Source organism: Protopterus annectens, chromosome 4.part0, assembly GCF_019279795.1.
Source record: "Protopterus annectens isolate FY-2018-M chromosome 4.part0, PAN1.0, whole genome shotgun sequence".
Classification (NCBI taxonomy): Eukaryota; Metazoa; Chordata; order Ceratodontiformes; family Protopteridae; genus Protopterus; species Protopterus annectens.
This window is the reverse complement of record NC_056733.1, coordinates 850,484,227-850,512,210: the sequence shown is the minus strand read 5'-3', so window position 1 is coordinate 850,512,210 and position 27,984 is coordinate 850,484,227. Positions and strand designations below refer to the sequence as shown.

At 37.2% G+C, this 27,984-nt stretch overlaps 1 protein-coding gene across 1 annotated transcript in view; it reads right to left on the bottom strand.

Moving 5' to 3' along the window:
* LOC122799619 (CMT1A duplicated region transcript 1 protein-like) overlaps positions 1-27,984 on the bottom strand; it is a 922,387-nt gene that overhangs the window by 302,177 nt on the left and 592,226 nt on the right. The gene's annotated exons all lie outside the window — the stretch shown is intronic.

The following is a 27,984-nucleotide window of genomic DNA, read 5'->3' as shown; positions in this document are numbered from 1 at the left end:
TATGTGGTTCTGAATGAAAATAAAGTTTACTTTGACTGACTTTTGTGCTTGAAATAACCTATCCCATTTGGTTACACATTGCCCTTACCTATCCCATGGTCGATAATTACATATTATCCCTAATGGGAATAACTGGGATCATACTATAGATAATTTGAGGGGTCCTGTGCATGGGATAAAGCATTCAGAAGCTGCACACACATCTATAAGGCTGATCCCCAGCAGAGACCTGGGAAGTGGGACATGCAGGGAGTCTTGTCCACAGTGTAGGCAAGGCTGTGGTTGAGTCATACACGAAGGTGTGGATAATACACTAGAGTGGCTCATTGTTCTCCTTCCCTAGGAAAGGTCAGGCATGTGTGCAGGGGAGAGGCTTAAGAAGAAAACACTCCTTGGTAGAAATATGATGCTGCCTCAGGAAGCCTTAATCTCCTCGTAGGTCCCAAACATGGGTCAGAGGTAGTCCAGGGAAAGCTAGCCAGATTCAGTAGACCTGGTGGACAAGGCAAGGTCCTAGTAGCAGCTGAAGTTCAGTTGCAGGGAGCCAAAATGCTTAAAAAAATATGCAAAAGACAAAAGGTTGCCAGTTCAGTAGTAAAATTTGTCATGGGGCATTTTCTAGGCAATAATTAATTGTTTTTTTAATTTCTTTCATGATATATTCATGTCCAATATTGCTATAAAGTTCATTGATGTGTATGTGTAGATATAGATACATACACGTATATTTATAAATATAAATTTATGTGAACCCAACTTTTATAAGTTACATCAAAAGATGAATTTCTAGGCACTCAATACATCCGTATACAATGGAAGCGCCACAGATTGTAGATTTTGGGAATAACAGATTACTGTTACAATGCCATCTTTGTCAAAAAAAATCTAACTACTTTAACTAGTAATTCAAACAAAAATCTATTTAGCTTATAAATAAATAGCATTATTTTTCTGTCTGTTAACACTATCTTGCTGGTTTGCTACATTTGTTACTACAATGTTATCAGTCATAAGGCTTTGTAATAATGTAATAATAATAATAGTGGTATTGTTACATAATCTGTGCAAGGTTTTTCACTGACCTACAGTAAGGTTATATTTAACACAATTTACTATGATGACAAATTTCCAATAGCTAATTTACACATGCCTTATTGAGCCACAAAAAGCTGGAAATGGCCGTTTAAGTGAAACTGGCTGATCGCTTCTAAGTTAGTGAATTCTAATTTAATATAATCATTACGGTCACTATCCATAGTGGCAGAATTTCAGGAATGAAAAGTATTTCCATACTGAAACTATTTGTGTCATCTAGTTCTTGCACTTTCTTTCTACCATCATTTTCTTCTTCAAAAATAAACTTAATAAACCTGAAACAATCAGTCCCCCAGCTGTGTAGTCTGGGCTATTGGCTGGAACAGATGTTAATCTACACTCAACTAAGAAAATGTTTCTGTGCAGAATCTAAGATGTTAACACCAGGATTATCCACAATGTCAATTTGTTCATACTGTTCAAAAATAAGTTTTATTATAAGACAAATAATACAAAGCCATGTCTGACCCAGCTCTGTTAGAAATGCTACATCTAAAGAAATCCCAATCCCTCTGTACCGCACACTCCAGAGACCTCAATCGACAGAACATGCTGGAGGGGGCGGGGGAGGGGGCAGGTTCATAACCCAGAGACTGCCCATGCTATGGAATAGACGTCCTATACATGTCAAACAGAGCACCTCACTGGCTCTCTTCAAAAGAAATCTTGATGAGTGGATGTGAAATAGAAAATTCACCCCGGGAATCACTCCAGTGGCTCTACTCAACAGAGGCACTAGGAACTAAGGTCAGGTGGCACGATGCCAGGGTAATCCTATGGGCTAGGCTTGTACAGGCTCCAGGGCCATTAGCCTAGTACACACCTATGAAACTATGCTTTTTGGTGTTTAAATATTTGTATTTGCTGTTGATATCCTCCTCCTTTGTTACTGAAGGTAATCTCTGTTTTGTGAACCTCTGTTATTACATGAAGTATTGCTCTGCTGTATATGAATGCCACCAGAATTACCTGTCAGTAGGTTAAAATTAATCAACATGCTTTAAACTGGGCTACTGTGAGTTAGGTCCATTTCAATCAAACCCGATCTTTAGATGATCCAGGCATCCTATTCAATCTGATACTGCCCACGGAGCATCATGCCTGCCGTGGGATATTTGCATTCCTCGTACTGTTGGAGTCATAACACTTCCATAAAAATAAACTACCTTATGAATAACCTCTGAGATATTGAGACATTTTATATTGTTTCATCAAAGCCATGGCCTCAAGCTCAGTGCCAAAAAGTGCATTGTCATCCCATTTGGTATAAACTCTGTACCCATGAGATTCCACATAGGTGGTAGTCTACTTGACACCGAAAGTGTGATAAGAGACCTTGAGACACAGGTGGACAGTAGTCTCTCCTTTGATAATCACATCGCCACCATAATCAGGAAATCCTTCTACACGGCACACCTCATCACAAAAGGTTTCTCATCCAGGAAAAAAGAGGTCATTGTTTCCCTCTACTCATCACTCATTAGACCCATTGTAGAGTACAATGCCCCTTTTGGTATGTCCCTCACAAGACATATACAACAACAGGAAAGGCTGCAGAAATACCTCACAAAGAGGATTACTGGCCTCAAACAGATGCCTTATGCAGACCATCTCAAAAAAACTCCAGCTTTACTCCGTCACATATCACCTACTCAGAGGCGATCTCTGCCTAACATACAAAGCTATGTCAAACTCAGAGCTGTTGGACATGCTGCACTTAAAGAAATCCCAATCCCTCCGAGCTACACACTCTAGGGACCTAAACCTTGTCACCACAATAAACAGAACATGCTGGAGGGATAGATTCCTGTCCCAGAGACTTCCCATACTCTGGAACAAACTACCTATCTATATCAAACAAAGCTCCTCATTAGCACTCTTCAAGAAAAATCTTGATGATTGGATGGGAAATAGTAAATTCACCCTGGGGATCACCTCTGAGGCTCTGCTTGACAGGGGAACAGGAAAATAATTTTCTTGGGTGGCGAAAGCCAGGGTACCTTTTTTGCTAGGCTTATATAGGCCCTAGGGCCAATAGCCTAGTACCTACCTATGAACCTATGAACCTATGAATTCATTTTTCATTGTTTTTAGTTTCATATTAATGAGTTTAACCGAAGAACTTTTTTCCATATTAATGGAGTTAAGACAGGCACTGGGTGGCAGTGAAGAATTACCGAATAGCTGGGTAACTATAGCAGAGCTAGTAAGAGAGATGGCTAGAAAGGTGCTTGGTGTGACATCTGGAAAGAGAAAGGATGACAAGGAAACCTGATGGTGGAATGAAGAAGTACAGGAGAGTATACAGAAAAAGGAGCTGGCGAAGAAGAAGTGGGATTGTCAAAGAGATGAAGAAAGTAGACAAGAGTATAAGGAGATGAGGTGCATAGCAAAGAGAGAGGTGGCGAAGGCTAAGGATAAGGCGTATGAAGAGTTGTATAAAAGGTTGGACACTAAGGAGGGAGAAAAGGACCTGTATTGATTGGCTAGACAGAGGGACCGAGCTAGTAAAGATGTGCAGCAGGTAAGGGTGATAAAGGATAATGAGGGAAACATACTCACAAGCGAGGAGAGTGTGTTGCACAAATGGAAAGAGTACTTTGAGGGGTTGATGAATGAAGAGAATGAGAGGGAGAGAAGGTTGGATGATGTGCGGATAGTGAATCATGAAGTGCAGTGGATTAGCAAGGAGGAAGTAAGGATAGCTATGAAGAGGATGAAGAATGGAAAGACTGTTGGTCCAGATGACATACCTGTGGAATCATGGAGGTGTTTAGGTGAAATGGCAGTGGAGTTTTTAACTAGATTGTTTAATGAAATCTTGGAAAGTGAGAGGATGCCTGAGGAATGGAGAAAAAGTGTTTTGGTACCGATTTTTAAGAATAAGGGTGATGTGCAGAGCTGTAGTAACTACAGAGGGATTAAACTGATCAGTCACAGCATGAAGTTATGGGAAAGAGTAGTGGAAGCTAGGTTAAGAAGAGAGGTGATGATTAATGATCAGCAGTATGGTTTCATGCCAGGAAAAAGCACTACAGATGCAGTGTTTGCTCTGAGAGTATTGATGGAGAAGTACAGAGAAGGTCAGAAGGAGTTGCATTGTGTCTTTGTGGATTTAGAGAAAGCATATGACAGGGTGCCTAGAGAGGAGTTGTGGTATTGTATGAGGAAGTCGGGAGTGTCAGAGAAGTATGTACGAGTGGTACAGGATATGTACGAGGGTAGTGTGACAGCGGTGAGGTCTGCAGTGGGAGTGATGGATGCATTTAAGGTGGAGGTGGGATTACATCAAGGATCAGCTCTGAGCCCTTTCTTATTTGCAATGGTGATGGACAGGTTGACAGATGAGATCAGACAGGAGTCCCCGTGAACTATGATGTTTACAGATGACATTGTGAAATGTAGTGAGAATAGGGAACAGGTGGAGGAGACCCTGGATAGGTGGAGATATGCTCTAGAGAGAAGAGCAATGAAGGTCAGCAGGACTAAGACAGAATATATGTGTGTGAATGAGAGGGAGGATAGAGGAATGGTGAGGATACAGGGAGTAGAGGTGGCAAAGGTGGATGAGTTTAAGTACTTGGGATCAACAGTTCAGAGTAATGGTGAGTGTGGAAGAGAGGTGAAGAAGAGAGTACAGGCAGGATGGAGTGGGTGGAGAAGATTGTCAGGAGTGATTTGTGACAGACGAGTACCAATAAAAGTGAAAGGAAAGGTCTACAAGAGGGTAGTGAGACCAGCTATGTTATATCAGTTGGAGACAGTGGCATTGACAAAAAGGCAGGAGTCAGAGCTTGATGTGGCAGAGTTGAAGATGTTAAGATTTGCACTGGGTGTGATGAGGATGGACAGGATTAGGAATAAGTATATTAAAGGGTCAGCTCAGGTTGGAAGGTTTGGAGACAAAGCCAGAGAGGCAAGATTACGTTGGTTTGGACATGTGCTGAGGAGGGATGCAGAGTATACTGGGAAAAAGATGCTAAGGATGAAGCTGCCAGGTAACAGGCAAAGAGGAAGGCCTAAAATAAGGTTTATGGATGTGGTGAGAGAGGACATGCAGGTGGTTGGTGTGACAGAGCAAGATGCAGAGCACAGGAAGAAATGGAAACAGTTGATCTGCCGTGGCGACCCCTAATGGGAGCAGCTGAAAGAAGAAGAAGACTTTTTTTCCATATTAATGGAATCCTACTAACATATTTTTTTAATTTCAAAAACAAGTCTATTGTGTTTCATGATGTTCTTTCTATTAGCATATCTGCCCATTTCATTGCATACTTGGGAGTAGCAGCAGAGCAACATTTAGCAAATCTCTACAATTTTTCTATGTTATTTTTATCCCTCTGCCTGCTGACCATTAAGCCTTGTCTCAAATAAACAGCTCATTTGTTTTTACTCTCAAGGGATTTCACCTGAAGCTGAGCAGGAGGTGTCCAAGGGGAGACATCACTGAGGCAGGCCAGCCATGAGGGTGCTTTTCTAGTTAGCATACTGACAATGAGAATGTTTTTGAATGACCTAACCTCATCTCCTGGGTGAGATGATGAGTGAAGTGTGTCACCACAGTGGCCCGCAATGTTTTTGCTTGTGAATGCATGCTTCTGTATACTTGCTTTGAAGGCGTCCAACTGTTGGTGGCTTAGTGAGCCTAATGCCTACCCCCCCGGCCAATCTTTGCCTCATCACCTTTCCACTGAAGGATAGTGGCAATGTGTAGGACTGGTTTTGCTCTCTTTCTCCTATAGGATGGGTCCACCCATCCACCCTGACAGCACCATCAAGTGCCTGAGCCATTAGTCAAACTTAGATCATCTGAACTGTACTCAGGGTTTTATCTCTTTATGCCACTGGCACTGCCTGAAATTTCTTTTCATCTTCATCTTTGTTCTCAAAGGCTGCACTCAGGCTTTTAAAAGCTCCTAGACCCCATCATGAAATATCCATTTCTACATATAATTTCAAGGTAATTGATGTCTGAAACAAATGTATATTTCTTACATAAGCTGTTTTCATGTTTTTGTGGTAAGTCCTTCACATTATGTGACATATCAGTAGGAACACTACCCACAAGGAAGAAAATTGATCATTATACCATTCACATTTCTGGGATCTAATCCTGTTTACAAATCAGATTCTTCCAGTTTCTACAGTTATACCAGCGTTGTTGCCTCACAGCAAGAGGTTCTCCTGTTTGATTCTCGGCTGGAGTGTTGGGAGTGCCTTCTGTGTGCAGTCTGCATGTCCTCCCCGCGGTTGGGTGGGCGTTCAAAAGACATGCATAAATGGGCATGCCTTCGTTGAAGGTTGAATGAAGAGTTGGCACCTCAGCATTCGTATAAATCTACTGCCAATCATAAACGGGAAAAAGCCGAAAGACAAACAACAACAACCAACCTCTAGGATACTTTTCAAATATTCTCCTATGCTGGGGTGCCTTCTGAGGAGTAGCTAGGCTGGGATGAAATCGGAAGCCACCCTGGGTGTCAGAGGGCACAACTGGGAGATGCTAATTCTGTGGTAGTGCAGTATTAGTATTAAAAAAAACAAATGCTGGTACTACATTTGCAGTCAAGGCTGAAGCAGTCCTTGTGTTTGCCAGCGGAAGTAACAGCATTCAGAAATAAATGTCAATACTGCATTTGTGGTCAGGGCAAATGTTTTGTGTTTTGTATTTAGTGTGTAGCAAGCCCTTGTTTCATTTATAGCAAGTGAGTTGCTACAGTTTGCTTCTCAGCTCGGAATAATAGACTTTTTTTTTGTCTTCATCTTCAACACGAGGCAGGAACTACAACAGGTGCCAGAAAAGCTAGCTACAGCTCTGCCATCTAAGTGGAGACTGCATACCCTTCCTGAATTCCCATGTGTTTTCTCCAGGTGTTGAAGTTTCATTCCAACTCCTAAACACATGGCTGCAGTAACTGAATCAATGTTCTCGAAATTTCTTGTATGAGTGAGTGTGTGTGTGTGTGTGTGTGTGTGTGTGTGTGTGTGTGTGTGTGTGTGTGTGTGTGTGTGTGTGTGTGTGTGTGTGTGTGTGTGTTTGTGTCTGTGACTAGTGTGTGAGAATGAGAGTGTGCATTCTGAGACAGGCATGCACTGTGACCAGCATGGGTTTTAATACATTGCATCCACTGATTGCTGGGATAGGTTCCAGCTTTCCAAAAGCTCTATAAAGAACAAAGTGGATGGGGGGGGGGGGTGGATGCACCCATTGCACAGTATTTCTGTAGCCAGGTGTTTAGACACAGGGAACATTATTTAGAAAAGGAAGTATGGTTAAAGACTAATAATAAAAAAAAAAAAAAAAAAAAAAATATATATATATATATATATATATATATATATATATATTTAACACAGATTGGCAAAAACAGTAATACAGCCAACAACATTGTCAGCACGCCATAGGCAATACTTTAAAACTCACTGGCTCCTGGTATATTGGCTTTAGCTGCGCAGGCAGTCAAACAGAATAAACAACAGAAATGAATGTAAAGGTAAAGTAACAAAGCAAGTGCTAATAAAAAATAAAGTAATTAAGCAATAAATTGATTCCAATTTAAGTGGCAGTTAACAGAGAGGGCTAAGGCTATGCATTGTTAATGAACTGCTTCATCCACATGAGATTTGATTAGCTCAACCTCCATTTTTCTACTGTGTGACTGAATAAGTCACTTAAGTGGATAATACTCAGGAGTAATTGGGAAATTGCACAGACTCCTCAATGGTCTCCTACACTGCATGTTTAATAATCACCTATATTTAAATTTATATCTATTCTAGAGACTTGACCTATGACAAAGGCTTCAAGACTACTAAAAATCTTTGAAAACACTAACCTACAGGTTCTGATACTATGAATCTGAATATAAAAATAATGCCATTAAATTATAACTTATATCGTTAATCAAAATCGTGTCTAATGCCACTATGTAACTTTTCTCAAATCGTAGCTTGCAACAAAATGTAATTACCTCCAGGCAATCAATAAAGGAAACAACAACTGGGCTTTCTGGTCTATAGCTCTTAACAAAGTATTGCTTACCACCCTCATCATCAGAAAAAAAGTATATTTAATAGGCAACTAATTAGAGCTAGCAGGATGACCTCTGTGGATGAGGATTTTGATGAGGAATGTGAACTTTTGGAAGGTTTGTCTAGTGAAAGGGGCTACCCTGCTGATTTATTGAAAGACACTAAATCCGAAATCAAGAGTTCACGTGCAGAAAAATATTTCCTTCTGTTGGGTAAGGGTACTTTGGTTACTGGGAACCAGTGCATTGGTCTGGGTGGAGACCAATACAATAAGGCACTTATTATTGAATATAATTCAGATTCTCGGAAAGTAGAAAAGATTCTGAGGAGAGAATGGAACAGATTCACCACCCTTACTGACTTGAAAGGTATGGCTAGGGAACCCGTGAAAATTATTTTTAAAGAGGGGAAGAACCTAAAAGAACTTTTTGAAGGTTGTAAGTCGGATATGAGAGGAATTAATGTAAGTAAAAAAAGGAACATATAGGTGTGGAGCATGCTCACAATGTGCCTACATTACAACACTGATAACATACCAATTTCTAGTAGGAATAAGGTGATCTATGGAACTAGTTATTGTAATTGTAACACTAGTGGTTTGGTATACTTAGTGATCTGTGAGCACTGCGGAGCCTTTTATGTGGGCAAAACTGAATGAAAATTAAAATCGTATTTAGGAGCATTTGTACGACATTAGGACAAGGAATCGAAAAAATACTTCACAAACTGAATAAACATAAAAAAGCAACCAATGTAAGAACACTACAAACTCTATTTAGTAAGTGCTTTTCATCCAGCACAGTGGCTGGTCTTCATCAGATCATCAGGTCTGATGACGTCCAGCCACTGTGCTGGACGAAAAGCACTTACTAAATAGAGTTTGTGGTGTTCTTACATCGGTTGCTTTTTTATGTTTATTAGGACAAGGAATGACAAGAATGCTTTGTACAAATATAGTTTGAGGTGTGAACATGCAAGTTTTTTCTTTGTTCTTGAGACTGTTCTTCCTGATGCTAGAGGGGGTCCATGCGGAACCAGACGTGAATATCATGAGCTATTTTGGCAGGTGACCTTGGATGCTGCTAAAGCCCCTGGTTTAAATGAGAATATTTCTATTGCCCCATTATTAAAACTAACAGCTGCTAAACTATAGACCCCCGTTTGTTCTTATCTTCCTATTTTTAGAGTTTTTAATAATTTCACGGTGTGCTTTTACAATAGTTTTTAGAATCGTTCTGGAAAGATTATCGCACTTAATATGAGCCTACAGACTTTTTCCTTAACTTTTGGAATTAAGGGTGCACTTTCTATTTTAACCACTTGAGGGAGACATTGTATTATGGTTTTAAGAAAATTAACTAAGTATATTTGCATATATCCTTGCACATATATTTAAACATCTTTTATATATACATACATTCAATGGTTATGATGCACTTTTTAATGTTTTTACTGATAGTTTTGTTTGTCAATATTTTAATGTACAAGTAAGCTTTTAAAAAGTGGTTTTGGTTACTGTTTCAGTGGGAGAACAGGGTTTTAAACAGCAGTACTAAGCAACAATTAGCAATCTTTGTTTTTCACTCTAACCATTTTATTGGTGGCTTTTTAATTGCTGCTTGTATAAATTGTGGGAGGGAACACAGGAAGCTTATTTGATGAAGTCTTTGTACAGATGAAAACGTATGTGCCATTGTGAAAGTTAATGTCTTTTGTGTGAAACTTTGGAAAATAAAGAGTATTTTTATTGCCTTTCGTTCCAGTGGGGTGCTTCCTACAGGCTTGGACTTTTTTAATTTTGTTTATTGGTTATTGTTTTGAAGGCTGGTTATTCCTCAATAGAACATTTACAAATTGCATAGACTCCTCAGTGGTCGCCTACACTGTATGCTTAATAACCACATATATTTGAATTTATATCTATTCTAGAAACTTGACCTATGACAAAGGCTTCAAGACTATTAAAAATCTTTGAAAACACTAACCTACAAGTTCTGATACTATGAATTTGAATATAAAAATAATGCCATTAAATTATAACCTATATTGTTAATCAAAATCTTGTGTAATGCTACTTTTCTCAAATCGTAGCTTGCAACAAAATGTAATTACCTCCAGGCAATCAATAAAGGAAACAACAACTGAGCTGTCTGGTCTATAGCTCTTAATAAAGTATTGATTATGGTGTGTTGACAAGGAGACTGGTGATTTATTAATTTTGGTTTACCAGCCTTTTTTTTACCCTACCATTTTAATTTTTTTAAGGAACATTTTATTATGAATAGCATTTTCATTCTGACATACTGTAGAATCCCCATGCATGGTGCACATGTTATATCAACACTGATTGTCAATACAACTATTTTCCAGTTATGTGCTTATATAATGCTAATAAACTGGCCTCATGTCGGGCAATAACTGCTTACATTTAACTTACAATAACTTGCCATTGTTAAGACTGTAAATCCAAATAGCGCAGTCAACTTTTCTATCTAGTCTTAACCTCAGGTTTGATATAACACTGATCCTTAAACAAAAACATTTAACACTCAAGTGAACATTTACAATATAAATTGACATTAGGAATGAACTAGTGACCAAATTGTTTTATTTTCACTATATTGCAAATCTTAACAATTAGACCAGTGCTTTTATAGTTTGTATTGCTGTCCACTTTATTAAATAGTTCAGTGCTGATGATTCCACTATTATATGCTCTGCCAACTCTATTTCTGAACTGCAGTCTCTAACCCAGACAGCTTTTAACACCGTAGAGACATGGTTCTCTAAACGGTGCATTCTTCTGAACACTAAAAAGACCAAGTTACTACTGTTTACAACAAACAGCAAGTCTCCCTCCCATAGATTTCTCCATTCAATCTAGCAATGGTACCCTTATATCCCCAGACACTTCCACCAAACTATTAGGTATTACATTTGATAATAACCTCACCTTTGACATTCACATTAATAACACTATTAAATCTGTTAATAAAAATCTGGGCTCCCTATATAGGATAAAACCTTTCCTGGCTCCAACTGCCAAAATGACTATTGCACACTCCCATTTAATTTCAACTCTATTGTATGCAGCCCCCATTTACACTAATCTAAAAAAAGTAATCTTACCAAACTATCTAACTCCTATAACAGTATTGCTAGATTTGCCACTGGAAACCCATATATAACTCACCATTGTCTTAACCTTCGTCAACTAGACTGGCTAGAACTAAAAAACCTTCTGTTGCTTTCCCAACTTACCATCACTCATAAAATCTTCTATCAACCTAACAATACTCCAGTACTAAACAACCTTATATTACCCTACAGGAACCTTGATTCCTTACGCTCCTCCAATAAACTTCTAGCTAGGACCACCAAGTCTATCAACTTAGCTGGTGACTCACTTTTCTCAAATACTGTTGGAAAACATTGGAACCTCTTGCCCTCTGACCTTACTGCACTTCCATCCCTTTCTCTCTTTAAGCAAAATCTTAAGAAATATCTTATAAATCACTGGCTATGCCCTTGCTATTTCCCAGACTGAATCTTTAGATATCTCTTGTCATTTCTTGCCATTCTACTCTTCTCTTCTCTTTTCTGTCTATCCCTCTACTTTAGAGGCAACTCAAATAATCTCTACTACTTGACAACAATTATTATCCTTTCTACTTAGCTAAGAATGTACCCTGTTGGTAGTATTTCCTGATTTTGCTTTATACCTCCTCCTTTTCTTCCTTAACTATTTTTCTGATAATATGTTTAGTAAATTAATCATAGGAAAGTTACTGTCTGTGTAACTATTTTTATCTAGGTTTTAAAGATACCTCTAATAATGTCTATGGACTGCCCTAGACTTACATGCTGTAAAATGAGCTGTTGATGTATGTTGTATCTATTAGACTAATGTGTATTCAGTTTTAAACCTTTTTTGCTATGGTGGTGGTTGTTGAAATTGGAGCTTTTCTCCCCGGGCCTCCACTGAAAATGGAAATATATCCAGCTGGACCAGCCCGGTTAACAAATGTTAAATAAATAAATAAGTAAATAAATGTCAATGTCCTCCTCAAGCTCAACTTCCATTACATAATCTCATGTAGCACGAGTTTTCTCTATGGAGTTTTGTTTCTGATCTCTAATATCTGAGAGTTTAATATTTTAATCTCTGTAATCATTGCTTTCACCAATCTTACTGGTGGTTTGTGTGTTTTATATGTATTTTTTATAGCTATCTTAGCTATTGTCAACACTGAACATAAAAATGCTTTCACCTCTTTCGTACATGCTATTTTACACCTTCACAACAAAAATAGGTTAAATTATCTTCCAAGTACAATATTTAACATATTTAAGACCCTTTTACTGAAGCAAATCCATACATTCCTAAAATATATGTTCCCAAGAATCTCTTTCCGATCCATCACCTCTCCAACACACCTCTTATCTGTGGGGATATTTTTTGAAGTCTTGCAGAGGTATAGAAATATTTGTACAAACATTTCCATGCAAAATTCAAAATTTTCTCCATTTCATATCTAGTTTTAAGACATATTTCCTACCACTGATAATCTGTAATATATTTAATCGCTCACTCCATGTTATTTTTACCTTTATGTTATATTGTCTCTTCAAATCTTATATTGCCTCATGTGCTTTATTTATTACTCTTTCTTGGTCTACCACTTCTGATCTGGCCTCAATTATGCAATCTATGATTTGTGTCTCAACAAAACTACTATCTGGGACTTTTAAGATGGCTGCACACTGATCACCATCTTAATTTTAGCTCTCCCAGTGTGAAAAAACGAAACTAAGAAATTAGAGCTAGTAATTCTGTCAACTTGAGTAAAACCCAGTTACTGGCGAGTAAGTGCACTGCCTGGATGCTACCAAAGCCAATTTTTTAGAGAACCTGAAAGAAAATCAACTAGAAAAGGCAAAGAGAAAACACTGACTGGGAAGAACCCTGCAGCTGTTCAGCAAAAATAAATTTAAGCTTTGGCTTTGGTGCAATTTAGAGGAAAGATAAATCAAATGTATTCAGATCTTATTAAAATAAATGAAACATTGAAGGAGTATATCAACTCAAATAATAAAACTCTAGACAAAAAGAAACTTTAACTAGCTATTCAGATGAACTGATAAAACTGCAAAAATCAGAGACTGAAATGAAGAAAAGACTGGCTGACTATGAGACTTCTCAAGAATAACTATTTAAAAATGGTAGAGCTAAGAAGGCACAGCACACATAGAAAATCTGAGATTTTATGCTTTACAAGAGAAACTGGAAGGAACAGACTGCATTAATTTTATGAAAGCACAAATAAGCAATTGGACTGGTATTCCACAGCAAGATTTGTAAGTTGAAAGGGCACATCAAGTGTATGCTCCAAACCAAGACCTGTATTAGTAAGGGTGCAATCATACCAGCAGAAAGAGCTGATTCAGAAAAAAATGTGGCAGAAGGGCAACGTATTAAAAATTGGACACAGCAGAGTGTTTGTAAAAAATGATTATTCATTGAACACCAGACAGAGGAGAAACCCATTTATCCCAGCAATCAGGGAATTTCAAGAGGCAGGTGAAAGATTCAAGCTGCTGTATCCAGCTGTCTTCACAGTATTTTTTTTCTGGAGGATCAAAGGCATTTTTGATGCAGAATAGGCTGTGGAAAATACAAAGGTTTATCTAGCAAAATGTGAGCCACTGAGTCATCAGCTAAAAGGCTGCTTCTCATTCTTCTGACAACAACGCTCATAGAGAGACTTTGCCAGTGAAACCTTTTCCAATGCTTCAAAGGAAAATGCTTGAGAAACAGAAAAAAGCACAGGAGTTGACCAGAAGATTAGGGAGTACCTTGGACTTGAACCAGAGTCTGGTGTTGAGAGATGGAGATGAACAGGAAGAAGACCAGCAACACTGACATTAGTGAATAAATGTGAGATTATAAAGCATCAATCATATTTGTGAAATATGTTTTTTCAAGAAAAAAGTGGCTGAGAATGATTGGACTTTTGTTGACTTTGTTAAGCTTGTGTGTGGACTGTAAAGCATATACCCCACTATATGCCCTTAATGTTTAGAAGGACACCAAAAGGAAAAAGTAACTAAGTAAAATATTGCTCTTAATAATAATTGTTTAAAACATTTCATGATAGCTAAGCTTCTTGCATATGCAATGATATTAGCTTGTTTTTAATTGAGCAAATGTTCAGTGGAAATTAAGAAATCTGCAGCTTTAGGCAGTTGTATATTCTTATATTCATAGATTAATACTAGGCTAACTACCCTTGTGGGCTATTTTAAGCCTAACCAATTACCCCATGTGAGAATCAAACTTTGCAGCTTGTTTTTTTTTAAGGTATATGCCTTGACCATTATGCCAATGTTTCCACGGAAGTGAGCTGTCTGCAGGTGCAAGCAATTAATCTTGAGAGTTTTTACTATTGTTTGTTGAGGGTAATGCAAAATTTAAAGGTAAAAGAGCAAGCAGTTAAGGAAAAAATAAAGTTTGAAATTATTAAGTGAATAAGAGATAGCAGCTTTCCTAAAAACATAATACTGCAATGTATTTAACAGAACAGTATATAATTTAGTTTCATTTAAGGATAGTCAGGTCATTTTTCCTTAAGGCTAAAAGTTAATGTTTTCAGAAAGCATAAAAGCTATTTTTTTAATCTGGGAGGGGTATAGAGATGAGAAAAGAACAGACAGCAACCAGTGTAAGTTGGAGCACATGCTGTAACATATACTTTAGTGTGAGTAACATTAATTTTAGGTTAGGAAATGCCTGTGGGTGCTGCTGTTGATTTAGGGAAATTGTTCCTATCACAAGGTTAAACTTTTTTTTTTTTAAGATGTACATCGTTTTGTGTGTTTGTTCTTAGCCAATAGGTTGTTGGTGTGTTCTGAAAATGTATTTTTGTTTGAGGGTTTTCATTAAAACAAAAAGTCTTGAAAATGTGACATAGGTTCAAATGCAGATGATAAGAAACAACTGTATAAAAAATCAGCCTGCTGAACATTAGTGTGTGCATATAACACAAAAGTTGGAAAATCACATTCAAAAAAGCTGTCATGTATAATAGGTGTGAGCAATAACTTCTTATCATAATGGCTACAATATCCATAGTATTTTGGAACATAAATGGCCTTACAAGTATAGACAAAAAAAGTTAGGGTATTGAATTACATTAATAAATGCAAAGTGCAAATAACAATGGTACAAGAGACACACCTGGAAAGAAATGAGCATGTGGACTTGATAAAGAAAAGATTTCAGGATAGATGTTCAACAGAATATCAGGGAAAAAAGAAAAGGGGAGCAGTTATACTAATTGCTAGAGGAGCTCCAATAGTGATGGAAGAGAAAGAAGAAGATAATAATGGTAAAGTTGTGTTAGTAAGGAGCTAATGGCAAGGGAGGAATATTATGCTGGCATGTATTTATATTCTACCAAAAACTGCTATTATGGAGCTTTTCGGCAGGGACTATTACTTACAAGTTGGGACTGAAACTTAGTTTGCAATAGAGTGAATATGCCTTGGGGACCAAGAAGGGAAAATATAACAAACAAGGCTATATTTATGAAAAAACGTTTGAAAACATTTGGTATGGAAGACGTGAAATCAGTATTAGAAACTCAAGAGATAATTTACATATTATTCCCCAAGGTACAATAACTGAAATAGACTAGATAGGAATTATATTTCACAATAACTTGTGTCGTTAATTGAAAACTTCGACACACATCCAAAAACTAGTTCAGGTCAGGTACCAATAAAAATTAAGGTAATAATGAGTGGCAATGAAGTAGCGATGAGACCCCAGTGCTTTCCCACTTAATTGTTTAAAAGAGAGGAATTTAAAGAATGGGTAGAGGAAATTATTTGAGAATTATTAAGGAAGATAGAAAATTCTGCACAAATTAAAGCTGGTTAGTAATAAAAAAATGGAGTTTAAAATGGGGTAGAAATAAAAGAAAAAGAGATATGCTTAAGAAGTAGTAGGAATTATTTAAAGGAGCTGACAAAGAGCAAAGGTTTGCAGAATAAAAAGAAGCACAAGTGCAGACGGGTAAAAAGAAAATGAGGGATTATCTGGATAATATGCATGCATTTAAAAAGGTTACTGTTAAGCAACTGTCTTTTGATAACAACTCCAGAACACAAAAACTTTTAGCACAATGACTTAGGCAACAGAAGGTAGAAAGGATTTTCGCCAAACTTAGGGAACCTATAACAAGAAGAATAACCACATACCCTGTAGAGATATTAGACATATTTTGAACATTTTATGAAAATTTATATAAAGCAGAGAAATTTGTAAATCAAGAAAGAACACAAAAGGAAGTTTTTATGGAAGACTTAAGTATGCCAAGGAAAGTGGAAGATGAGGCTCAATGATTAACAGTTAAGATAGGAGGAGATAAAAATAGTGATGTATAATCAGTCTGCAAGAAAGCCTTCATGAACACATGGTATTCCTGTAGAAGTTTGAAAGTTAAGAGGGAAGAAAGTGATAAAGATCTGGAAGGTTTTGCTTAACAGTATTTTAAAAGGAAGGGAAGGTCTAACATGTTGGAAGAAAGCTAAGGTGGGTATAATACCTAAAGATAGTAAAGACCCTTCATACCCAACTTTATGTAGACCCCTTTCAATTTTAAGCCATGATTACAAAGTGTTTATATTTATACTAGCTAAAAGAAAGGAAAAGGTTTTGCCAAAATTGATAGATATGGATCAATGTGGTTTTGTGGAGGGGAGGCAAATATTTGACAACATTAATAGAACAATGATGATCCAGACAGAAGCAGAATATAAGAAAATACTGACCTTGGTGGGTCTTGATGCAAACAAAGCATTTGACAGAGTAAGCTGGAATTTTATTGGTAGGGCAATTGAAACATCTGCATTCCCTGATACAATAATTAGGAGGATATATGAGGGAGTGGAGGCAAGAATTAAAGTGGGTGGGTTATTCTCTGATAAGTTGTGTCTGAACAGATGAGCCAGGCATGGGTGTCATCCTTTATTTGCTTTATATTTGAACTGGCAAAGAAAATAAGGATTCAGCAATCCAAGGATATAATTGGCATGGTAATCAATAAAAGCTGGCCTTATTTGCAGGCAATATTATTTTGTACCAAACAGATCCAGAAAAAGAGATCTCAGTGTTGTGGATCATTCTGACACAGGTTCAAGTCTTTTGGGGATATAAAATTAATGAAGATAAAAGAAAGGGCATATACATAAATTATGCACCCACTCATGAACTGGATCATCAATACCCATATTTATGGGGGCACAATAAGATGAAGTATTTAGGAATATGGATTAAAAAGACTTCTGTTATAATAGCTAAGGATATGTGGGAAGACACTAAAGATGATACAAAAACTGAAACTGGAAGCTCTTGCTCATGGATATGGAAAGCAAGATACAAGCAGTGAAAATATTTTAGTCCCTTTAGCTTTATATACAGGTCAAGCATATTTTTATCAACTGAGAAGATGCGGATAATAATAAATAAATAGTTGAAGGAATTTGTCTGGGAGGGGAAAGAGCAAGGGTTAAGTAAGATGATCCTTCCAATAGAATAAGATGGTTTTGACTTACCTGATTTGAAGAGATATTTTAGAGCTATGCAGTTAAGGTTCACATATATAAACTAAACATAAAGTTACAATTCTAACTGGAAATGGATAATGATGGAATGGTAAATTCAAGAAATAAGGAGAAAGAGGGATTTTTGATGTAGATCCTTAATGATAATAACAGACATATAGAATATTATACTCAAAGATAAGCAGAAAGTATTCTTAGAGCTATACCAACACAAGACAGATGAAAGGAGATTTTGCCATTAGAGATTACTGCAAGAAGGAGTATAGAGAATAGGGAAAGACTGGAATTTACTGGAGAAAACTGGAAAAGAAACCCAGGTATTTGGAGCAAATGACTAGAGAGGGAAAGGTATTTGATTGGGATGAGGCCAAGAAGACATTCGGACTATAGGCAATTGACTGCCTTCCCTACCAGGGATTGATATCAGAGTATAGACAAAGAGAAAGGGATAGAAGAATCCTAAATGAAAGACCTATTTTGGTAGAGTTTGTAGTTTAATCGAGAACAGAACTACTGTTGAAAAATGGATAATTAGTATGGCATGTGATATTCCCTCTCTGGGCCAGTAATCAGGAAGCCTGAATCCTCACCATTGACACTGTAGAGGGATATTCACTTGGAACAAAAATGGATACACCTAGTATTTCCAGATGCAGCTCTCTGCATCAAGCACAATTTCTCTTAAGAGCACACAGGGAACACACTCAATATGAGGTCTGGTTTCTCTCTCTCCCTCTCCAGATCCCCAGTTAGACTCCCCATTGGCACAGCTGCAGGGTTGAGTCCTCAGCCAAGTGTACAAGCCAAGTCCTCCATCACCCTCTTTGTGAAACCAGTGCATGTCCCTGCTCCAAGCAGCTGACACACATACACACACAAACACACACACACACACACACACACACACACACACACACACACACACACACACACACACACACACACACACACACACACACACACCTGGAAAGGCTGACACAGATTTACTAGCCATGCCACCTAGTTACACCACCACTAGACACTCCAAAGACAATTACTTCAAGGATCTTACAAGGGTACCCGATTATACTGAGTGAAATTAATATTAATACAAATAGTAGTAATTTGACCAATGCAGTAAGGCTTTCAGGAGTGGCCACAGAGTCACTAAACAGATATAAGTACTCTCAAAGGTTAAAATATTCTCTGAAGGACCAGCAACAATGAAAAGACTAAATACATTTAATAATAAATAAGAAAAGAACACGAAAATACTAAATGTATATTTACAATAAACACCAGAGTTTCAGCCACAGGAACTATTAAAATAACACAGATTAATAGATTATCACATATAGAGAAAAAAAGTACTTAACTAAGACTATATTTCTAAAGAATAATTATTCCCTGGTCACTTACTAGCGCAAGGAAAGATGAAGTCGGGGAGAGATCATTCTGTGTCAGGTTCCAAAAAACAGACTACCCTGAGACTTTGGTCTCACTTAGTATTAAGGATTATTTTAGTGATGGATTCCAGAACGACATTGCATACATTTGGTCATCTGACTCCTAGTGCCCATGCAACCTTCATTGCTAAAAACTGACAGGATTTAGCACATATGTGTCAATAATACACAGAGAACATTGTTAAGATCTGCTGTAGCTCCTGGAAGACATAAAACAATTTCAAACCTCCATCCTTCCAGAGTAGTAATTAAGTCACCCCAAAGAGAATGCAAGAAGCTTCCTAGTACAGACTTTTTGTCTCTACATTGAGAACTGTAAGATAGAATCTTTATGGCTTAAGCCAGGTAATTTTATTTCAGACTATTTTCAAAGTTTGAGATTAACCTCTTCTCTTCCAGTGTCCTCTGCTAAAACATATACATTTAAACAGTTACAATAATGCATGTATATTTTTTCTGTCCAGCAGAGCACACTGTTAATACATTTTTAACACAAGCAGCTTTACAAATAAATTTTTCAACACAAGCATCTGTGCAAATCAGTTTGATATACAAATGACATATAATTATTTACAAATACTAACTCCAGGATTGCACACGTGTGACCCTGTTGCTTCCTTGTTTGGCACTATGCCTACCATGTGCTTCAATATGGGCATATATTCCATATTTTGAATCAAATATATTAGTCTGAGTAGCATGGCCTTAAAGAAAGTCTCCAAATCTGGATGTCCTAAACCACACTATTCCTTTGTCAGTATTAGTTATTGCCATTGCATTCTCTCTTTTGTAATCCAAAACAAACCCCTTAATTTTCTTTTTGATGTACTTCCATATTTGACCTCTTGGTTGCTACATATATAAGCCTAACCTACATGAAAACAGGGGGACTAAAAACAACATAATCACTTGCATCTTATTACTGATGTCCAAAAATAACAATTACCATGGTCTTATCTTACTTAAAATCTAATCTTCTCAGCAATTTCTTCCCACACGTCTTTTAGCTGCTCAACATCCAATTTCAGTCAAATTCCCAAACATTATATAATGTTATGACTCCAGAAAAGGAGAAGTTCTATACCAAGTTATGTGCTGAAGGCATAATTCATTGCTATAATGTCTAATTTTTCTTCATTTACTTAATATCCTGCTATACTATTAAAATATTTCTGTTTATTAGATATATAATTTTTATGTCATGTTCCAGATTGGTAAAATATAAGATTATATTGTCTGCAAAAAGGGTTATTTTCCCATTAGTATTTCTCCATTTATATCCAATTATGTTTGATTGACGTGTTCCTGGATAATGGCTCTAAATACAATTTAATGAATAATGATGAAAGGCGACATCCCTGCTTATTTCCTCTTGCAAGGCTAAATGCTTCAGACAGCTCAACACCACACTTCACCATGGCTTGAACTTCTCTGTAGATATTAATTATAAGTTATGTACTCACCATAACTAGACATCTGTGTTGCCCATTTTCATTCTTCCTCACTTGTGGGTTACTGATACAATCTGATCCTCTGATCCAACTCGGCCGCATACTTCAGATTTTGGATCTTAGTCTCGAGCTCCTCCCTCTACCCATAATTCCCTACTCCATCCCTATTGCCTCAGATCAAGTTTACCGCTCTGTTTTCCAATAATAGAAGTGAAACATATACCCATCCATCCTCAACCCCTTTTTCCCATTTTGCAGATGGGCAGATGGGGTCATGGTGTCACTTTTAACAGTGACAATCATCTTGAGCCAAGTTTACACCGCTAGGTGGCTGGCCTTGCTGCAGTAGCTCATATGTACCACTTGCTTATACACACACTCGCACCTATGGACAATTTAGTGTGTCCAATCCACCTACTGCATATGTTTGGAATGTGGGAGGAAACTGGAGCACCCAGAGGAAATCCACGTGACTGCAGGGAGGACATGCAGACTCCACACATAAGGCACCCCAGCCAAGAACTGAACTGGGGAATCTCTTGCTGTAAGGTGACAATGTTAACCACCGCACCACCGCGGCTGAAGTGAAGAGAAACATATATAGCCTGATAGAAAAGACAGGGCTCAAACCTGGAACTGTAGGCTCCAAACATGGTCCAATAGGTCCTTCCAGAAGAAAAATGGATGGGGGATTGATGGGAGGGAAGTTGAGGAAGAATGAAAATGGACAACACAGATGCCTAGTTATGGTGAGTACATAACGGAAATTGAGGAAGAATGAAAATGGACAACATAGATGCCTAGTTATGGTGGGTACATAACTTATAAATCTGATGTTACTCTTTTCATTCTTCCTCACTTATGTGACAGAGTCGCCAGCTACATTGACCTTGGTTGGTACTCATGGAAGGATATGCCACAGTACTGCCAAACCAAAGGAGGCTCTATTTTTAGATATGATGTCCAATTTGTAATGTGAAACAAAGGTATGAGTCTTGGACCATGTAGCGGCTTCACAGGTTTTATATTATAATATCGACATGTTAAAATGTCGAATCCCACTTGTTCGACACAAAAATGTTGAACTCCAAGGTTCCCAAATGGCCAAATCACCGATTTCTTTCCATTGGATTAATGTTAAATATGTTTGTTTTTGTGTGGCATTAATGTTTGGCTAACTGATTTCTTTCTGTTGGAAAGAAATTGGTGAGTTGGCTATTCAGGAACCTTGGAGTTCAACATTTTCGTGACGAACAAGTGGGATTCGACATTTTATCATGTCGATATTATAATATAGACCCCACTTCACCAATGTCATCAATAGATGCTCATCACCAAAAGGCAGATGAAGTAGCCATGAATATAGTTGAATGAGGCTGGGGAGGTTTTGGTAACGTCATACCCATCTGAGAGTAAATCCATAAGATACAGTCTGTAATCCATTTAGTTAAGGTAACTTTAGAACCTGGTTGGCCTAGGTGATTTGGAGAGAAAGATACAAAAAGCTGGTCTGACTTTCTAAACTGTTTTGTTCTGTGAAGGTAAAAACATAGTTGTCTGTGCACATCAAGGAGGTGTACCATATACTCTCCTTTATTGGAAAATTTTGGAAAGAAAACTGGCAAGTGAATGGATTGGTTGATGTTAATTTCAGAAGCCACTTTAGGTAAAAAAAAAAGGGTTAGTCCACAGAGAAACCATATATTTATGAAAAACAATGTAAGGAGGGTTTTGCTGAAAGATCCTGGATTTCAGATATTCTTTTTGCCAAAGTTATAGCTACCAAGAAAGCAGTCTTCCATGATAGAAATTTTGCATCAGATTTGTCTGACAGTTCAAAGGATTTTTGTGTTAAATCTTCAAGTATTTCAGTAATATCCCAAGGTGGTGAGGGATCTTTTATCAGAGGTCTCAGAAGAAAAATGTCTTTCATAAAAGCTTTACACACCTAGAGGAAGTAATGAAAAAGGATTTATTCCTTGGGTAGAAATTTAAAATAGCTGCCAAATGAAGTTTAATTGTAGAGAAACTAGCTCCATCTTTGAAGAGTTGGAAAAAATGAAGAATCGCTGAAATTTGTGCAGAAAATGAATCAATCTCCTTATCTGACACCAAAATAGAAAACCCTTTCCATTTACTTTTATAACCTTTTTTGGTAGAATCCTTTTGAGAAGCCAAAAATAATGTCACAAACTGGGGAAGACAGCCTGGACTGTCTATTACTGGAAGTGGAGAACCCATGCTGTCAGCCTGAGGGCTTGAATGCTGGGGTGTTGAATCCCCGATAGGTGAGAGGGGAGATCCTGAATAGGCTCCAGTGTCTGTGAAGGATAATGAAGTTGAGACCATAGAAAGGGGAACCATACTTGTCGAGGCCAGAAGGGGGCAATGAGGATTACTGAGCTCTTCAGCCTGTTTGCTTTTTGCAAAAATCTTGGAATCAGGGGAAGAGGAGGATAAGCATAAAGGAGACCTAAGGACCAAGCGTGAAGAACAGCATCTCTCGGTGACTCCCCCTGAGAGGGGGATCAGAGCAAAGTACTTGCTGCACTTGTTGTTGAGAGGGGTGGCAAATAGGTCACAGCAAGGTTGGTCCCAATGCCTGAAGATCATATTCACTACAGACTGACTGAGAGACCACTTGTGAGGCATGAGAATAGATCTTCTTATTTCTTATATGCATAATAATGCTTGAATTTTGTGATAGAAAAACTTTTTTGATGTAATTTTAAAATGTTACTTTAAATATGTAATTGTATAATTGATTGATTGATTCAGTTGTTTGAGTTAATTGCTATTGAATGTGTATATATATTTGTTTGAAACATGCATTTATTGTGATCCATGAAGGTGAAAGGCCGAGGTACCAGATCGCTAAGCAATAAAGGAAGAAACTGGTGAAGTGCTTGGATTTGTGTTTTCTATAGATATAACTCTTGTGCTGGTGTTTTGGATTTGTGAATTTATTCCGGTGCTTTTTACCAGTTTCAGGATGTCACAGACAACTGGAGCTTCTGGGCAGTCTGATATGCCAGGAGCTATTTATTTTGCTGATATGATGAGTGAGCGTGAAAAATAGTTCACTCTTGTGGATCCATGGAATGTTGGTGGTAATAGTCAGTCGGATGGCCGTTTCCAGCAATTAGAGAGACTAATGGCCAAAGAAATTGCTTTATTCCTTGATACTCATCTCCTGGAGAAATACATTAGTTTAAATTTAACTCCGAGGGGATTGCGAATTGATCGGCTTCCTGCCACTGAATTTATGAAAGAGGAATATGACCTCTTCGAGGAATGGAAGCAAGCCTCCTTAGAATGTACTATGAAGTGGCTCCGTATATTGGTTAAATGGAATTTAAGAGCGCATGATAAATTAAAGACTGAGATACTGCACCTACAGGACGAGGTGGTGGAGGAGTCCTGTTTTAGAGTGCAGTTCTCTAAAATTAATGAAAAGATATCTAAATTAGAAACTGAAATAATTCAGCGGAAAGGAATAAGCTCATACAAGACATGAAAGACTGTGAGACTGGTATTCTTTTTTCTTGGCAACGTGAGCCTATACGTAGTAGGTCAAAGGGCAGGAGAGGTTATCAGAAGCGACGGAGCATATCGGCGGCCTCAGTGGAACAAGATGGTAATAACTTTGTTAATAAAAATGTGACTTTTGCTGACTCTTTAGCTTCTTCCAATGTGGAGACTGAGGGCGTAAATGGTACGTTAGTCTCTTCGAGGACGGACAACTCCTTTCAGACCAATAAATCCAATCGGGGAAGAAATGGTAGAAAGGGCAGAAATCATTTTAAGTAATGGACAAGTGAGTCAATACAATGAACGGACATTATTTGTTATTAATTTATCTGATCTAATTCTCAGTGATGATATGAAACTTGTACTATCTAAAGGCAATAAATTTGTGCCTACATATTTTCCCTCCTTTGCTGATTTGTATATTGAATTAAAGGCATTTATAAGGAAATTGTATCTTAAAGTTTTTTTTTCAGAATAATGCTGCTAACTCTGCGGAGAATGTTTCGTTGAATGAGAGTAATCCTGACAATGATGAATTATTTAATTTATCAATATATGATTATGAAGTTGCTGAAATGTTCTGTGTGGATGAGGGAACAGAGAATTTTGATTGTTTTCACACTGGTTATGGTAAACTCACACTGCTTTATTTGGTTTCTGATAGAAAATTTGTACCAAATATTAAAGTGCCTGCCATTACTGCTTTTCTTAAAGTTTTGTTTAAAGACGTTTCTATAACATTGGATAAATTTTATAGGAATAAAAAGCAGTAAAATTTAAGTAAAAATGAATGGTTGGCTCTTAAGAGTATGGTGAAACTTAAAAATGAATTTATTTTCAAATGTGCTGATAAGGGAGGAAACTGGGTCATTTTACATAAATCGAAATATTGTGAAATGATAGCAGATTTATTAAACAATACGGTTGAATACAAACATTTAAGGAAGGACCCAGTAATGGAATATAATAATGGACTTTTGACTCTACTAGAGTGAGGGGAACATCTTGGTTTCTTTGATTATAAGGATGTGTGTAAATTGTATATTAAGAAACCTTTGACACCTATTTTTTATGCCTTGCCCAAGGTACATAAGTGTTTGGAAAACCCCCCAGGTAGGCCGATAGTGTCAGGAATAGGTTCTTTGTTAAGTAATGTTAATATCTTTTTGGATTTTACCTTAAAACATATTTGAGTAAAGTCACAGCACATATTTCCAGCACTCAAGATTTGTTGAATGAACTATCTCAGGTTAGATGGTGCAAAGAGTACTACTGGGTAACCATTGATGTTAAATCGCTATATACTAACATCAGTAAAAGGTGGGGGTTGGAAGCAGTGATGGAAATGCTGGGTGATGGACCCAGAACTACCTTCTTAGTTAATTTACTTGAATTTTGCTTAACTCATAATTATTTTTGTTTTAATAATGAGTTTTTTCTGCAGCTGAAGGGAACAGCTATGGGGGCTGCTTTTGTGCCCTCATATGCTATTATCTATATGGGATTTTTTGTAAGGCAATTTATTTATCCTACTTTGTTCTATAAGAATAATATTATATTATATAAGCGATTTATTGATGATCTTTTTTTGATCTGTAGAGGTGAGGTTAAGGATTTTTTGGATTTCTTTGAGACTTTAAATAAAAATGAACATGGATTAACCTTCTCCTATGAGCTCAATAAGAAAAGTATTAACTTTTTGGATGTGACTCTATATAATAATGAAGAACATATTGGATTTAGGCCATTTAGGAAAACAACTTCAGTGAATATGTTCTTACATGCTACTAGCATGCATCCTAGACATTTATTACATTCATTACCCTCAGGTGAATTTAAAAGAATATTTGATCATACTAGTGATGAGGTTGAGAGGGTTAATGAATTGAATAATGTTGAGTTGAGACTTAGTGAGAGGGGTTATGATAAAGATCATTTGTTAAGATGTAAAAATAGGATACTTGGGGATACTCATGATAGCCCACATCGATATTTAAATTTTATGAGTACTACGGAAAAGCCAATAGTAAGAATATTTAATAATAAGGAAATTGATGATGGGGAAAAGTTATTTTATGTTACTAAATTTTCTCCTTTTTCGGATGAACTAGTTAGAATAGTGAAAAAATATTGGTACTTAATTAGTGAGGATGATAATATTGGTCATCTCTTTCCCAAACATATTACTTTTTCTTATAAGAGGGGAAAGAATTTAAAAGAGTTGTTAAATTATAATTTTTTGAAAGGTAATGAATATAATAGCTTATCCCCAGGTACTTATCATTGTGGCCATTGTAGCCTATGTGATAGGGTTAGTAATGTAAATGTTATAAATGGTATATCTTTTTTCCCAAAATTTTACTTCAACTGCAGATCGATAGGGGTGGTTTATATTTTGGGCTGCTCGTGCACTGATGTTTGGTATATAGGGCAAACTAAAAGAATGGTTAAAATCCGTATTTTAGAACATTTAAAAGACATCAGAAATCACAGTGAAGTTAGTCCTGTGGCCCAGCATTTCTTTGAGAAACATGGTGGTTCCTCACACAGTTTAAAATTCTGTGTGCTTGGTAAACCATTTTTCATTGGAGGGGGGATTATTCTTATAAACTGCTTGAATTAGAGACCAAAATGATTTTAAAGTTTAAGACTTTGAAGCCCTTTGGACTTAATCTTGAATTGGGTATTTAATTGTGCAACATTCCTTATAATAAAATGAATATAAAGTATTTATTATATTTATATGCATATGCTTGAATTTTGTGATAGAAAAACTTTTTTTGATGTAATTTTAAAATGTTACTTTAAATATGTAATTGTATAACTGATTGATTGATTCAGTTGTTTGTGTTAATTGCTATTGAATGTGTATATATATTTGTTTGAAACATGCATTTATTGTGATCCATGAAGGCGAAAGGCCGAGGTACCAGATCGCTAAGCAATAAAGGAAGAAACTGGTGAAGTGCTTGGATTTATGTTTTCTATAGATCTTCTTAGTTTGTCTGCAAGCACATTGGTTTTCCCTGGAATGTGCATCACTGTTAGAAAGAGGTCCAATGAGATCATCCATTCCCAAACCCTCATGGCCTCTCTGCAAAGGGGATAAGATTGAGTTCCCCCTTGTTGCTTGATGTACCAGACTATAGACATGTTGCCGGTCTGAACTGCAATAGTCCCCATGGGAAGAGCATCTTGAAATGCCTGCAATGCTAAAAGGACTGCTCTCATCTCTAGAGCACTGATATGCAAGTTGGTCTCTTGGGGGGATCACATGCATTGGACAATTCTTACCAAGAAATGCCTGCCACCCCAGTTGAGAAGCTTCCGTGTCACTGTGGCTACTTTCTATGATAGAAGAAAGGGTCTGCCAAGAAAAAGATTGTTGGATTGTATTAACCAGCGAATGTGTTGTTTGCAAATCAGGGTGAGTTTTACTTGAAAAGGAAGAGATTAATATAGAATGGACCACTGTACAGCTAGAGTCCACTGGAGGTCCCACATAAAGAAGCGTGCAAGAGGGAGCAGTATTATGGCAGCTCATATCAACCCAAATGCACTAATCTTGCTGGAGGAGAAGGATGAGAAAGGATATCCTGAACCTGGTTTCTGATGGAAGTAATGAGGTGGAGAGGTAAAGATGCTATCTGTGTTCTTGTGTTCAAAACTGTCCTAGTGAATTCCAGAATCTGAACTGGTGTAAGATTTGATTTGGCAAGATTTATCATAATGCTCAAAGTGATGCAAATCTGGAGCAAACAGTTCCTGGCATGTTGTAGTTGATGCTTGGAGGAGGCAGTAAG